Source organism: Gallus gallus, chromosome 23, assembly GCF_016699485.2.
Source record: "Gallus gallus isolate bGalGal1 chromosome 23, bGalGal1.mat.broiler.GRCg7b, whole genome shotgun sequence".
NCBI lineage: Eukaryota > Metazoa > Chordata > Aves > Galliformes > Phasianidae > Gallus > Gallus gallus.
This window is the reverse complement of record NC_052554.1, coordinates 1,173,178-1,189,965: the sequence shown is the minus strand read 5'-3', so window position 1 is coordinate 1,189,965 and position 16,788 is coordinate 1,173,178. Positions and strand designations below refer to the sequence as shown.

Below are 16,788 nucleotides of genomic sequence, written 5' to 3'. Positions count from 1 at the left end.
TAAAGTGTTATTAAGGTCCACTCAAAGATTTTCCTTGGCAGTCAATTCCAGGGCCTAATTATGCACTGCGTTAACAGGCTTAGTGTTTTTAAATGTAATACCTAATCTTGTTAGGGGCCACGTGCTCCTGCATTTCCAGGGCAGGTTAAATAAGAGCAGCATATCCTGCTGCACACCTTTACAGTATGGTTACTGCACTGACAGAATTTCTGTGCATTGGGTATATAGCAACTGCTCTGCATCCTTGACGTGAGTCACCTCCTCGAAATGCTGCACTGATTTATAGAAATCCTTCACATCCATCTCTATGAATGTCAACTAAACTGAGAATGCCTGTTGTTCTCTCATCCCAGTGACGCTCTGTGCACGGTGACCAAAAATACATATTTATGCACTGATTGTCTTCAAACAAATACTTGACGTTGGCTCTCATACTGCCACAACAGGCAGATGATGAAATGCTATTGCTTACAGTTGACAGCAGTTATCACCCTCATTTTCTACCATCCTTCCCATGTCTAACATGTTTCAGGTAAGAGTTCCCCTTGATGTGAGCTGGGCTCATACACATACAGTTGGTCCACGCTGGCTGCCCCTTGGCCAGGGGACAGAAGAAGTAGGGAGGTATTGTGCAACCTCTCCCCCATGCTGCAGCACCCACAATTCCTCATTAACTTTCCCATCACCTCGATATGGATAACCAGATCTAATGGTGATGAAGATAAAATAGGCGCACAGGTTTCAGGTTAGCTCTTCCCAGTGCTCTACCTGTACACAGTCAAGTCCACACCTGCCTCCCATTTTCAATATTCACACTCCAGGTACTGTTTTTTCTTTCTATTCCCAGAATAAATCAGAAAAAAAAAATAATAAAAAAAACCATTTTGTACATCTGTGTCAACATGAAGTTGTGCTGGTGAACATCACTCTTAAAACTCAAGCATCTGGAGCTTAAAAGCTACTTTGTCTTCCAGGACTACCTACGCAACTGTGGTCACACGGGATTAAAGCAAATCCTAAGCATTAAAAAGGCTGAATACCTCCTTGACTGAATAAGAATAAGCAAATATTACTATAATTGCTCCTCTGGCTACAGGATGGAGCGTGAGTTTGAAGCGTAACTAAGGATGATGACACAGAGTCAAGGAATATCTCGTTGAAAGTAAAAGCCTTTGACAGCACAGAGCTCCCATGCTACGAGCATCAGCGTATCAATTTCCACTCTGGGATTTCCATTCTGTAACACCTGAATTATTTCAACGCATGAACTTGGGGCATCAGATGGAAGCGAGTCCATCACAGGTACACTTAATGCAACATCCTTCCCGTTGGCTGAAGTTGACCTGTTACTCACAGATAACATCAAAAGCCACGCTGTTTCCTTTCTCCAAGGGGCTCAAATACTGAAATGCATTGAAAATTTGCACTTCTATTACAATAAACTTTCCCAGACCTGTGCCAATCCTGTTTGATCACCCGCATGTCAGCAGTGTACATGTAAGGATAGCTTTTCTCCTGATCTGATGCTGCATGGACATCCCTCTGCACGCATTTAGTCATTGCATTTCTACAACTTTCAAAGCATATCAGAGCTTTTGAGCAAGCACAAGTTGCTGTCACACAAATCTGTGTACAGATGGAGAATGATTGTATTGAAATAAGTGGAAACATTTTGCAGAGGAGCTTTAAAAATGATACAACAGATTAACAACATATAATAAAATACAACAGACTCAAGAGCACACTATGGGTAAAGTGCAACTGCTGTGCTGCTGTTATTTTTCCAAACACTGTGTATTCAAATGGCTGTGGGTGAAAGTAAGGCATGGAAAATGACACTGGAAATGACATTGGAAGAAGCTCGCCTTTCCCTGTTTGCATTGTGGCTCCTTTGTATATGATTGCTTACGTTCTTTGCACATCTGTGCTTTATGAAGACTAACAAAACTTTCTCAAGAGGTAAATATTTCCATGTGAATTTTCTACATGCCTTCAACCTGTGAGTTGGAATACACAAATACCCCACTGCTAGTGCAGCAAAATCTGAAGGACTTTAAGACGACGAGAATAGGGTAAAAGTCTCACCATAAGGACATACACAAACGTACAACAGAACGTGCTTGTTGCCCCCTATGATGGGTCTTCCCGGGGAAACAGAGAGCTGATCTTTTCTGCATTGAACTCAGAGGCTCTTCAGTGGCTGAGGACCAGCAAAGAATGGATTTGTGGATTACTCTGTTAAACTCTTAAGACGAATGGCCAATGCAGCGTGATGGGGTTTATGCGGTAATCGGGATCTGACAAAATAAAAGCAGACTTTTCCACCCCTTTGTGGCAATGCAGGTGGGTGCATGTTGGAACTGGGGATGTGGGGTTGACCAGCCCCATTCTGAGCAGGACACGCAGCCAGGGTGGTAACCCGCAGAATCTGATGTGTTTTGAAGAATATAATCCTTTGGAATCCATCTGAATTAAGATTCAATTTAACTCGAAGACCCCTGGGACAGTTTTGTACACAAGCTTCCCAAGCAGCTCAGCGGAGTGAGGAGGAGCATCCTGGGAAAGGTGCTAAAAATAGGTCCTTTGGTTACCACAGCAAAGTACCCAAACAGGCACAGAAATAGTTCAGTGCAAACAGAACCTGGATTTCACTCTTTTCTGCCCCATCTCCCAAGCCCATGTACGACACAGGTACCTATAATTAAAACTCGGTATCTTTTCTCCACACTGAGCTCCATCCTGCTCTTGCAAACGCTTTGAGCCTCATTTGCTCACAGCTGCCCAATGTTTCAGCTCAGTCAAACAGCCCCTTTCGTAACTCTGAATGAAGGAACCATCAACAGCTTTCTAATTTTGGATCCAAGAACAAATCTCAGAGGGCCAGGAGCTCCAGGAGACCAGGGAAAGTCACATTAATAGCTGCACTCTGCTTCACGAAGCACTCCCTAGCCCTGGGATTGGGGTAAGCTTTACAAATACCAAATGAGCTTCTGGATTCTCCATGTAAAAGGCACGACCTATTGTCAGAGCAGGGTTAGTGGCCAATGAGTGATTTCCAAAGGGTGGTAGAAGGATGATGTGCAGTTGGATGAGGCTTTCAGCTCCCAAATGCCAGCAAGAGAGTTCCAGCACCCGTGCTTGCTGCTCGGCTATCTCCAACGTCTCGGCACCAAGCAGGATGCAAGGCATACTTAAAGGCTGCTGCTGCTTCAAAGAACTGGAGAGCCTGTCTCAGTCTCACTTGGGAGTTGTCCCTTTTGCACGTGGATTGGGACTTTGCAGCACTGGAGGACAAACAGAAACAATGACCAAATGCCAGCAGCCGCAGCCCAAAAGCACAGGCCAAGAAAAGTCACTGAAGTCAAGATGACTCCAGGTGAGCAATGAATGGGTTCCTCAATCTCCTGCAGCCATATCTGTTTTTCCCCAATAGGGTAATGTGCATGGCTGGGGTCAGGGAGCACAACCATTTTCAACCAGAGGTGCAGATCAGAGCTGCAAGCAGTCACAGTGACTGAGACCTTCCTTGCTGAAGGAAGATGCTCGTGATGCTCTTTATCCATCCTACTTATTCATCAGGCAGCAGTGTGCCTGCACTGGTAAGCAAATGACAGTCATCAGTGCCCTACGGGCTCCAGGTGGCAGGAGATGCCAACCTGCTCTGCAAAATGTGAGTTCTGGGCAGAGCCACATAAGAAGGTGCAAGGAGGGAGGAATCCACCAGGATTAAGCTCAGAACAACCCTCCAAAAGCCATTACATTTAACCCCAGAACGCATTGCAACAAGATTCCCAGTGCTTGCTTAGCCTTCGTAGAAAATTAAAGGCGCTCCAGTAAAAACACAGCCTTATCCTGGTAAGAAATCATCCACACGTTTTAATGTGCCACCTGCACACGCTGTGCAAATCTACAAGGCCCTAAATATAAACAGACAGCCCTTTCCTGGCTGTTAAAACGAACACTACCTCGGCTTGTTCTCTGAGCAAGCCAAAATTAGAGCTGTTTGGAGATCAGAAACACGTTAGGGTGGGACACTTTCTCTCTCTCTCTCTCTCTCTCTCTTCTTTTTACTGTGTTTGTAGTCTCATGAATAGGGCATTCATTGTGCCCTCACCCCAGAGATATACCCACCTCGGAGGGAGAGCTAAAATTAGTGTTAAGTTTATTCCTGTGACTGTCAGCAGAGAAGCTGGCTCGTGTGGGATGCTCTGGATGCGGCAGGCAAAGCAACACCCTGGGAAGGCTGCAGCTTCTGCTGCACCTCTTCTCAGAGAGACGAGGGTTCTGCATACCCCCCACATAAGCATTGGTTTAAAAAAGAGAAGACTTTATCCTGCAAAGTTCAGCAATGCAAAGCCATGGCAGCACACAGACACCTGACCTGATAGCTGGGAGCAGAGCAAGCCTCAAGATGTGACAGCCTGAGCAACGGATTTCCATTCCAGAAGACCCCAAATCACATTACAGGCAGTAAATCCAGAGGTGACATCCCTTATTATGAAATAACAGGCAGCTCTGGATGCAGCATTCCCCATCCATCAGCACAGGGGCAGGGAGAGGCCAAAGAAACCCCTTCATCACCACTTGTGCTGTTGGGGAGTATGAGAGACAGACAGGGCAGGCACCTTGCACAAGGCAACATAGAAGGGGGTGGGGGAAACAGAGCCTCCCTGATAGCCCAAGCTGCAGATAAACCCTCACAGCAGGCTGCTGCTGGATGTATATGTGTACATACACACATATATACTTCCATACCCTGAGCGTGCCCTCGGTGCCATGCATGAAGGGCATGAAGGTCCCACGATGGCAGCACTGGCAGGCAGCTCATACCCCTCCTTTCCCAAACCTTTGCTTACATTTCATCTAGTCTACTCTGATTCCAAGGTTTAATAAAATTGAATCCCAGCATGTCTTGAATTAATTAATTAGATCTCGTTCCAAGCCACCGTGCCAATTTCTGCAATTATGCTGCTGCTCACGGGAGAGCTCGGAGTGGCTGCATCCGTCCCCAAGCAGCTACAGAGCAGCCATGGGCTGGGAGCTGTGCTGGGGTGCAGCAAAGGGGTTGGACTCAGAGCTCTTTGGCTTTTCTCCTCCTCCATTTGCCCACCATGAACAAGCTGTGGAAATTAGGGGGAAACTGAGAGATTTAGACGAGACAGCAGGATTGTTCTCTGCATCATTCTTCCCCAGCAGCTGATTTCCAACAGGTGTGACGTCTCATGGAGCACCCCCAAAGCCAACGGGATCCTCCCAACACTGTTAGCAACCTTTGCCCATCTTCCCTGCCGCAGCTGAGAAAAGAGCCATCTCAGGTGCTCAGTGACCACAGTGATGAGCATGGTATCACGGCCGGACGTGCTGATCTCAGAGGTCTTTTCCAACCTTTATGATGCTATGAAGATATGAGGGCAGTGGGACAGGAGATACTTCCCACTGCATCTTTGACCATTTTGCACCGTTTTACACCATGTAATTAATGTTGACCTCAGAAGAGTCTCAGTTTTGCCTGCTGCCCAGGGCACTGGGCAGGGACCCTGATGAAGAGTACTTGTTTACAAACACATAAAAGTGTGTTTAAAACCCATTGTTTCTTGCTCCAGCTGCCCAAGTAGTTTTTGCTCAGCTCCTGGACTCATACCAAAAATAAAAAACGACAGATTGCCAAAAAGGACAGAAACAGAGGGGTGGAGGAGGGATGCAAAGCAGCTAGACAGCACAGCAGATGAATATTTTATCCTGCTGCCTCTGGGAACGGAGGTCAGGAGCTGGAGCAGGCTGAAGAAACACATTGCAAGGAACACTTGCAGAATTAAAGGTCAGTGAGATAATGAGTTATAACAGCCGTGGAGCAAGAATTATTTTCCTGATGGAGACAGCTCTGAGCTCTCACTGGAGACAAGCTACCTGCTGCTGCCATGGGGCAACTTCTGTCCCCTTCAATTACCATTGGCCATTGAGACCGAGGATGAGGCCGTGCCACATGGCAGCATCCTCCTTCCATTCTCCTCTTGCTGCCAGGACAGCAGCTTCTCCCCAGTACATGGCTGCAGCTTCTGCAGGTGGCCTCTCCAGCCCATCTTCCCTCATCCCCCATGGCTTCCCTGCTCTTTCACCCAAGCAGAAATGCTGTTTTGCTGCCCACCCCGTGCTACCACATTTCAACTCTGAAAACACCAATACAGAGCTGCACCATACCATTGTAAAACACCAAACTGCCATGAGGTGTGCACCTCTGAAGGCTGTGTGCTCCAAAGCAGGCAGCAATCAAACCCAATCTTCATACAAGGGCTACATCCATCTGTGTCATATCAGCCATGTGACTCTGGGTCCCTAAGGACTTCCCAGTGCACACACCAAGCCTGGGCTGTGCTACCACAAACAAGCAGGGTCAATGCCCAGCACTGGGCATTGGTTCAGCATTTTCTCCTGGAGGGTCTTCTCAGTGCTCCACATGCTTCACTTCCACAAATTCCCTATATTTAAACAACCAGCATCCCTAAGAAGAGTGAATTTTCATCAGTAAGTGAAGCAACTTCAGGAAAGTTACGAGGTGCGCTGCAAGGGATGGGGAGGGCAATAAGGGAGCACAGAAGTTGGGTACCTGATGGTCATCCTCATCTACAAGGCACAAAAAGCAACCACAGCCTCTGCTTCTAAATATTTTATAGGAGCCAGCTGCTGGTTACAGAGTCAGACAGAAAATCACAGCAGAAGGAACTGAGAGGCAACCTGCACATCTCCTGGGCTCAGACAACTGCAGCAAGGACCTGGACAGGGGCATGCTTTTGTCCAGGCAGCTCCAAGCAACACCAACGGCACACAGCAAGCAGCAATAAACAAGTGAAAATGCAAGTCAGACCTTTGCCACTCTAAACATCCTTTTGAATGATCCATCACCAACCACCTCGCCCTGAAATTGCAAACTCCAGCAAGTGCATCACCTCAAAGGGGTGTAAAGCCTGCAGCACACCCTGCAGCAGCTCAGACCCTGGAACACCCCGGTGATGGGCCATGCAGCACACGGCACCACGGCCAGGGCTGAGCCTCCTACCTGCTGCCCACTGCTATGGGTTCATCTCCAGCACTTCGAGGAGGCTCAGGGTGTCCGTGCGGTGACCTGGGAGAGGGAGCCTGGGGAGAAACACAGGAGACCGGGGTGTAAGGGGTGATTTTACATCAAACAAGTCATTCATACCACAGACACACTGCCTGCCATGGAGATATTAGGGCTTTTCCTTTGATCTCTAAGGTCTCTTCCAACCCAAGGCATTCTGTGATTCTATGGTTCTATGATTCCGCAGTTCTACGATTTGATGATTCTATTCTCACTCTTTTGCTCCTTTTCTCCACCTCTCATGCCATTGTTTTGGCCTTATCTTTAGTGGCATCTTTCATTTTACTGTCCCCTGTGCTCTCCTCATGAGAATCCTTATGGAGAAGTGTATCTCCTATGAGGAAGGGTTGAGGGAACTGGGCTTGTTTAGCTTGGAGAAGAGAAGGCTCCAGGGGGACCTCATTGTGGCCTTCCAGTACTTGAAGGGAGCGTATAAACAGGAGGGAGAACGGCTGTTTACATGGGTGGATAGTGGTAGGACAAGGGGGAATGGCTTTAAACTGAGACAGCGTAGGTTTAGGTAGGATATTAGGAGGACGTTTTTCACCCAGAGGGTGGTGATGCACTGAACAGGTTGCCCAAGGAGGCTGTGGATGCCCCATCCCTGCAGGCATTCAAGGCCAGGCTGGATGTGGCTCTGGGCAGCCTGGTCTGCTGGTTGGCGACCCTGCACATAGCAGGGAGTTGGAACGAGATGATCGTTGTGGTCCTTTTTAACCCAGGCCATTTTATGAGTCTATGATTCTATGATTCATGCTATGATCTCTGGACTGGGCTGTAGCAAAGCATGGTGACCCACTCCACACTCATTCATCATTGCACTTCACGGTCCCACATCGCAGAGTTGCTCATAAACATTAGACTTGAAATGGCTTTTGATGAGATTTTTTTCACACATGAAGTGACTCAATGACAGATGCACACATAGAAGGCACAGGCTGGTCACAGGCTTTCCAGCTCCTCTAAAACCAAAGACCCCAGATGGGAACCAGACCCTATCCTGAACATTCAGAGCTGGACCATGGCCATGCCACAAGGCCAGCTGCTCTTGGCGTGGTCAGGAACTCTTGTTCCATTCTAACCTGAGGGCCAGCAGGGCTAATCCTGACCAGAAATCCAAAACTCACCGCAGGTTATGGGAAGATTCTCAGGAAAAGAAATGAAAAAACAAAAGGCTGAGATTAGCTTAGAACAGAACTAAAGAGCAAGTGACTCTTGTTTTCCTTTAGCTCTTATTACAGACCTAAAGAATAACTTACTCCTATTGTCTGATTAAATTCATTTTTCTCGTTACATAGGAGGAAATATCTACTGACAGTTCATACTCAGAGGATTTAATGGGCCTAATGCTGTTAGCCCATCCAGCAGTTCTTCAGAGCATCTTTCCCACCATGCCTTCTGCTGCCAGCAATTAGATTAAATAATTTTAAATCTGCATCCTTCTCTTGAAAATGTGTTGGCACACACACAGCCAGTATGAAGGTACAGAAAACTCTGTGCAGTGTCATAGCAAAAGCACTCACGCAAACACTGTGGACAGAGCTGAATAAGAGCAGTGAGAACACTTTCTATTATTGTGAACAAAAAGCAGAAGGTGAAGCAAAACCCTCCTACTTAATAATGCCAGACCAAGGGAAAAAAAAAAAAACACTTATACCTTAATCTTGCAGCTTTCTTACAAAACAAATTTGTTTGAATTCAGCAAGTGTGAAGGACCCAAAAGTGCTACGCAATTGGTTTAACAACCCATAGAGGTGGTAAGTAAATGTTGGTTTTACCTTCTGAACATGGCACCACGGGCACAGCTCAATTAATTCCTGAAGCACGTGCTATACACAAACATCCCAACTGTCTGCTGAGCTCTGTTTAGGGGCTTGGCTATCATCTTCTCAAACCTGCACTTACTGAAGGTTTCACTCAATGGGATGAGTAGAGCATCAGTTCCTGGGCAGGGCAGGAGGGTGTCACTGCCCACAGGCAGTCCTGCCACTGCCCCATTGTCCCCAAGGCCTGCTGGCATTGACACAGTGACATCTGCCCAAGAGCACACTGCAGGGCACCACCCAAACCCTCTCACCCCAAACCCAAAAGCCATAGGGTTCGTATACCCATCATGGATTCATCCTCCCCTGCAAACCAGGGAAAGAAACAACCTAATATCACTCTAATTGCTTCCAGCACTCTAACGAGCCAGCTCAGCCTGCTGGCTGCTTCCTTCTCCCTCCTGCTTTGCTTTGCCTTCCGTTGCCTTGCAGGGAGGGCTGTTAATTTTTGCATTTTGCAACAAAAAAAAGCCTTAAATCCATGTTGGGCACGCACTGCTTCAAAACAGGGCTGAGCCCCATGGCTGTGGGGCTCTGTGCTGGTGCTGAGCCTGCAGCCCAGTGTGCCCGAGGGCACCCACTCCATTTGCTGTTGACCAAAGCATTTAATTGCATGTCCCCAAGTGCACGTGCAGGCTCCTGCAGGCGTTGCTTGGGGAACGCAAGGAAAATCTGGCTCTGGCACAGTGTTGCTCTATTTTACCTTCTTTACTGCTCAAAAAACATTTGGCCGTTGCTGAAGAGAGCCAGGCTAGACGCATACATTACAGCCTGCTCCAGAAATAGCACATGCTGGCTTGCACAATTTTTGCAGCTAAGTCTTCCTTTCAGCTCAGCAGCCTGTCCCCGGCCACGGAGTGCTCCAGGGAAGGCAAAGTGCAGCCCCAGAGCTGTGGGATGAATCATTCTGGGAAGGCTTCCTGATGCTGAGTGCAGGTGAACAAAGCAGGAATCCACTGAAATCATTAAGGAGCCTTCATGCAAACCAAAAACCATGGTTGATATCAGGAGGCTTGAACCAACCACTTGACTGGAGCATGTACATCACATTCCCACACCCATACCCATCCCGCAGCACCTCCAGAAGGCATCTGGCTCCAGAGAGATGGATCCACCTTACCACGTGCTTCCAGACTGCACAGATCCATTCTGCCCATACATTCACATGTCTGAGAATTCTATACCTCCAGCAAGCCAACTGCAGCTGGTTTCTGGTCTACTGCATATCTAGAAATCCCCAGACAAAGGTCAGAGCCTTTTTTTTCCATTCCCTCAACACAGTGTTGGATGGGAAAAGAAGTGCTATGGTATCCTAGACGTTGCTATTTGCACTGAAGTCATCGCAGGGTCACAGGTGTTTGGATCACAGGGAGACAAAGCACTGCCTGCAAGAGGGAAGCAGAACTCCCTGTGCTCCTCTGGTCTTGTTTTAAGGTAAGTCTGGCTTTTAGATGCAGGCAAGATGAAGACCAGCATGCAAGGGCTGGCACACACGTGTCATCTGGTTGCTGTGCACCTCCTGCTTTCCCTTTCCCTGCAAGAAGACCCTTTTTAGGGGGGAGGACAACACTGCTGAGAGCACCCTCATCTCTCAGAGAACAAAGCAAAATACAGAGTTTTAGCATTCAACCTGCTCCAGGGGACATGTGCCATTGAATAGATATCACAAAAATCTTAATAGGAGAAGGCTTCCCATAGCTAATACAGGTCTTCGCTGTCAACACCTCCTGCTCTTAGCAGTGTCTGGCTGTTGCTCTGCAGGTCACAGCATTACTTTGGGTTGGAGGCTGTGGGTCCAACTCCTCACCTGTGATTTGTGCTTTGCTGCTGCCTGGTGCTCCGGGGACAAGAAGAGCAGCACCCCCATGCTTTTACACCGTGCTGTGTCAGAGCTGGATGGGCTATGGCAAAACACCAGAAGAGCAGCAGAGCCTCTCTTGCCCTACTGAGGCCTTACACTCCATGGTAATTAACCCAGATGTTTTGCTTTGCATACATGAATTAGAACATTTTTTAAGGGGGAAAACAGTAATCTGAAGGCAGCTGTTTGCCTCCTGGACTGCAGCACAACTTCGGTGCTTTGCAACCCGGAAAACAGAGTTCAACATTTCTTAAAAGTCCTGGCTGGTTGTTATAGCAACATATGCATGTGTGTACGCGTGTGCATGTAAAACAGACTCAGACCCGGGTTGTCACGGGCAACACGAGTCAGCTCCGGAGCAGAACCAAACTTGCTGCCTTGCCTGGTGTCACCCAAAGGCAGCAGCCAGCCCCGAAGGGATGGAGCTGGGAAATATCCCCATGTCCCACAGCCCGTGCCAGCTGCTGGCAGAGAGCTCGCGGCCGTCTCGCAGCTGATTCAGCTCCTTAAGAAGAGGGTAATTTTCTTTATCCTGTTTGCTTCCTCCTCCCTCGCAGGCTGCCACAGCACCTTAACCCAGCTGGGTAAGACAAGCTCATGGCTCCCTCCCAAACAGATGGCTGCAAGGAAGGTCCAAAAATAATCTAACCCATTTGCCTGTGCATTCAGAGCCTGCTCTGCTGATTGGCAGACCCTCTGGAGACCACCAGAAGAAGCAGATGGTCAAGACATGAGATCAGAGCTGGAGAAGGAGATGTCAATCTCCGGGCTGCAGTGCCAGGCTCGGGGACGTGGCAGGGAGCAGGCGAGCTACGCGGTCCCGTAAGGACAGCGTGAGTAATGAGGCTGTCTGCAAAGTCTGGGGTTTGCTTTAAGAAAAATAATAATAATAATAATAATAACCCATTGCACAGCCTCATCGTGCTACAGGAGTCAGCCCTGGTATTGCTGCACCCCTGGAAGGCGGCTGAGCCTCTGTTGGCCTCCCCATCAATCTCCCAAGCAGAGGTCAACAAAGAAAGAAGTGAAAGAGAAACAAGAGCAGGGAAACAACTCAGGAAATCACAATGCTTGCAATTCCTCTGGTAGCAGGCTTTGCACTAAGCCTATTTTTCTGGGTTAAAGACATACTGATATTCAGCATGCCTTTCTGGGGCCTGGGCTACCACCTGGTACCACAGAACAGAGCATCAGGAACAAGGCAGCAGCGAAATGACACCTCCATCCCCTTACACATGACACCTCCATTACACAAGTTTTTGGCCAAACATTTCAGGGTGAGGCAATTCCACAGCATCCTCTGCACAGCACTGAAACATAAATCCCTGCACTGGTCCAGGAGCCCACATGGGGTGAGGGATGCAGTCAGTGCAGAGGAGGCTGCGGAAGGGAGAGTTTAGCCTGAGTAGCACACAGCATTCCTACAGAGAGAAGAGACCTCGGGTCTGGAACACCTCCCCAGGGAGGTGGTGGGAGACTATCTGTGCAGCAGCCACAGTGCTGAGCAAAGCCTTCCAGGTTAAGGAGTGAATGTGGCACAACGTGCGTCCTCCACCCCAGTGTCAGGGCTTTGGCAACCCCATTCCTCAGCACACTCCTCTATGGCAAATTAGAATTTCTTCATCTGCATTCATTTCTACAGCAAATCCTTGTTATGTCCATATCATCAATGCTATCAAACAACATTACGTTCCTTATGCACTTCCCCTGCCCCGCTATGTGGGCTTTGTTTTCCTCTCTCCTGTGCTATCAGGACACAGCTCTGTTGACCTCCCTATCAACATCCCAAGCCTCTCAGCATCCACAACTTTACAGCTATACTGTAAGGCTCTAGACTACTCCATACAGCTGTAGTTCAACCCATGTCAACGTTGAATACTTTCATTTGTGACTTACTCGATACATTTATTGTCAATGCAGAGTCCCGCATTAACAGACTTGGAAACGGGAACCCTTTTTGTTGTAAAATCCAAAGCAAAAGCATCAGGAATCCCCTCCACCACCCAAATCCTTCTGCCAGCTTCTGAGGCCAAAACATTTCAGCATCTTTCAAAAGGCACATGGGTTTTGGACAGACATCTTTGCAAAAAATATATATATATATATATAAAATTTTTAAGTAAGTGTCTGTGTATAAGGAATGCCCAGGCATACCACCCCAAAATGCCAGCTGTACACATCAGAAGCATCCCTGGAGCTCCTGCTGCAAAGCATCTCTGCACTGCCCCATGCCCACACTGGGCACTGACAGCACTTTGAGAGCCCCTCTGCAAATAAAACCACCGTGAATCCATGAATGTAGACATTTGTTACCCCACTGCTTTCTTTTTTAACATGCGGTGCAATGTTGCTGTAAGAAATTGAATCCTTGAGCATAAAGTATGTGTTACAGCGCTGCCTTATACAGCAGCAAAGTGATTAATTAAAATTTACAAGAGCAATCCAAATGCCTAAACATGTTTCTTGGCGGCAGCTCCCAGGACCCACTGCCAATAACATCTCGAGCTAATGACAGCCCCAAAGTCAACCTCTGGGAGCCATGAAGAGCCTCTGAGCTCAGCCAGTTGGTAACAGGAGAACGGAGAGCTCCGCGATTCCTCGGGAAAACAAAGCACGTGAAGGCAGCAGGGGCTGGGATGGTTGGCTCGTGCTATCCCAAGTCACAAATGCTGGCCCTGGCCCAGGTTTGTACTGAAAACGCTGCGTAAAAATGGGACAGAGCCAAGTTTGCATCCAACCGCGGGAGCTGAGCGCTTCCAGGCAGCGCCTAACGCTACGCACAAAGCAAACCACTCCCTGGGAGAGCTGCTTCTCCAAGCTCCAGAGGACGCAGACATTGACCACACTCCTTCCCCACCACCCCCAAACCCATCCGCTGAATATAATCCAATAACTCGATCCTTTGGGTAACCTTTTGAAAACTCAAAACGGCAGTTTCCCAAAGGCAATCCTCAAGACTAAGTTAGAGCCAAGGAGGTAAAGCTGGGGTTAAAGTTGTTGATTTAAATAGAAAAAACAGTCGGGAAAATATCACAGTCAGCTGTGGCAGCTTTACAGAGGTGCAATCCATCGGAGCCGGTCTGGTCAGTGGGAACTTGTCGCATAAATCAAACAAATGAGAGTGGAGAGACTCCTTAACGGCGGCTGCACCGCGTTAGGCTCTTAACAACAGGTTCCCTTCACAGCAAATAAATGCAAAACTTTTAGCGTGCTGAACTCAGCCACGCCGCCTCTTAACCTCCCTTTATTTCAATGTCATCACTAAATGATTTCATTGTTTTCAAAGCACACCGGTTGCTTATTGGTAATGACTTCACCGCCGCGGAATAAACATCGCAACGATGACTGGGAATCGTGGAAACACAGCTCATCTATAACTTTATTTTAGGCACTTAAATTAGTATGGATCAACTCAGTCCTCCTGGAATAATAATTTCAGCAGCAGTGTCAAAAAGCAAATGAGAAATAAAATGCCTTACCCCAAGTGAAAGTCATGGTGCTGTCCAACCACTCCTCTAAAGAGCCCTCCAGCTCTCCCCCTCCAACTGGAAATTTGTCATGGCACACGTCCTGCATTCAGGAAATAGATCTTTACAGCTCTCATGACAATTTCCTCCGTTCTGCCAAGCTACACACACCTGAAAATCGTCATCTACGCTTATTGAGGACTCAATGCCTCCTGTCCGACCGCCCAGCGCCCAGCTTACCAAACACACTTGAGACGGGAGCACACTTGCTTCTCCTGCAGTCCCTTCTACTGACCCACAACAGTGCCACGGTTTCCATTGGTCATAATATTGAGCAATGGCTCCTATTGCTCTGAAGAGCCCAACAAGTATAATTCAACCCTCGTACAAATGAGATAGGGGAGATGTTGTGTAAGATCAGCTCCAGCACAGCTGGGAACAGAATCCAGGGCTGATTTAATCCAGCAAATCTCTCCCCGCCAGATACACACAGGCTGTGCCACCTGCCCTGCTGGACCACCTCTCCATAAGGCCTTTTTTTTTTCTTTTTGCCACTGTGCTGGGAAGGAGCTGCTTAAGCTAATTAGTAAATTTGACCTGCCATCCCCTATTCAATCATAGAATCACAGAATCACCAAGGTTGGAAAACACGTCTAAGATCATCCAGTCCAACCATCCATCTTTCACTAATATTTCTCACTAAACTGTGTCCCCCAGTGCTCCCTGAAGGATCGGTTCCTGAGGAGGGCACGGCTCTATCAGCACTGCTTCCACTGCTTTTTCTAAAAATCATCGGCAGCAAGAGACGAGCTTTAATTAAAGAATGTTTATTTGCAAAGCTGAGAAATGCCAAAATTACAGCTGGCTCTACAAGCTTAATTTGTTCCATTGTGCCTTTGAACAGGGGTTTTAGGCAGATGAAGAGGTATCCTTTGTATTATTTTTTTTTTTCCTTTTTCTTTCCCCCCTCCTTTTTTTTCCCTTTTTATGCACGTGTCACTTCTGCCTTGCTCTGCTCCTGGATGGCCAACGAACAAAGCGGAGCAAGCCAAGAAACCAAAGCTGGTGCTATGTTCTATCAGACAAGGCTGACCTATTATCTAGAGTATCTTAATGTTCTTTTAACGTTGTTTTCATGCAATTGCACTTAAATTGTCAGATAATCCAATTCAAATGGGAATAGTTCCTCTCCTAAACCACAGTTCATTGTCCTTAAAACCCAGGGCCTGCTCAGGGGAGAGAAGTACTAATGACCGACAGCTGGGCGCTTACATGCTTTTTCCCAGTGGGTTTTTAACTCCTTTCCCAATAGGTTTTTTTAACTCTTCAGTTACACACGCTGACCATTGCATTAAAATTTATGGCCTTATTAGGGAACAATTTCTTCTCCAGAAGAGTGGTGATGCGTTGGCAGAGGTTGCCCAGGAATCACCATCCCTGGAGGTGTTCCACTGAGGGATGTGGTCAGTGGGCACAGTGGGGATGGGTTGGGGTTGGACTTGGTGATCTTAGAGGTCTTTTCCAATCTTAGTGATTCTATGAAAATCCAGCATGGGCACTAATTCAGCAAAACCACCAACTGCCCAGAGCTCAGATTTTGTCCATATCCTCCGTATTTAGCAGCAGCCTTGTTGCGCAAGCGCAGATCCTAGATGTGACTAAGTGCATGACATAAATCCTGTTACTTGGGTGTCAACACTTGCAGAATTTGTCTATCTATAGATTCAAAGTCACGCCTGATGTTACTAAGCATCTGCATGTCTACACTTGTGGTGGTTTTCACTGTATTTTCATGCATTATTTCTTGAAACAAGGGGAAAAGTAGCATCAAGTGGGGGTGCAATCAGATAGGACCATCCTGAAGGGCAGAGGGGCTGGGAGCTGAGCCCAGGGATGCTGTGACCCAGAAGGGACACGAGAACTTGGAAATTAACTCCATGCCATGGAAAGAAACCCTCCGCAATGAGGAGCTTCAGGTATTAGCATGCTTTGCCTTGATCTTGTGATACGAGTGGTGCAGATACCCATCTGCAAAGCCCATTCAATGCATTTCCTCCAGTTTTCTCCTTGAATGCCTGAACACGAAACTAAAGCAGTTGGAAGAACAGAGCTCTGGGAACCCAATTCTTTGACTACTGGGCCGCAGGAAGCCTGGGCAAATTGGGTACCCAGCCTTCACCTATGGAAGGTGGCACAGCCAGACCTGGGGAAACTTAAATTCAGCACAAATCTGAGTCCTGACACCACAGCCTGGTAAATACCTGGACAAAGAAAACTTTGTGAGGGCAAACAACTACAGGAGATGAAAACGGCTGTTGATCACAGCACTAGTTCATCACAATGGTGATTCTCCTTGTGTTCAGTCTTTCCACGTAGAATGGCACAATGGTTTGAAATGCAAGGGAGCATAAAGACAATCCACTCCAAACCCTCTGTGATGGGTGGGGACATTTTCCACTTGACCAAGTTGCCCAAAAATGTCTCAGAAGCCTCCATTTCCTTCCCATGACCCTTAGCTCT

General features: G+C 47.6%; 1 protein-coding gene across 6 annotated transcripts in view; it reads right to left on the bottom strand.

Annotated features, from left to right (window-relative positions):
* Positions 1-16,788, bottom strand: part of HIVEP3 (HIVEP zinc finger 3) — a 217,171-nt gene that overhangs the window by 106,466 nt on the left and 93,917 nt on the right. For 5 of the 6 annotated variants that reach the window (XM_004947684.5, XM_004947682.5, XM_040651959.2 and 2 more), the window contains one exon: positions 7,055-7,134. The exons of the other annotated variant lie outside the window; for it this stretch is intronic. The gene's annotated coding sequence lies outside the window, so the exon portion shown is untranslated. The remainder of the gene's footprint in view (positions 1-7,054; positions 7,135-16,788) is intronic. 6 annotated transcript variants of the gene reach the window in all.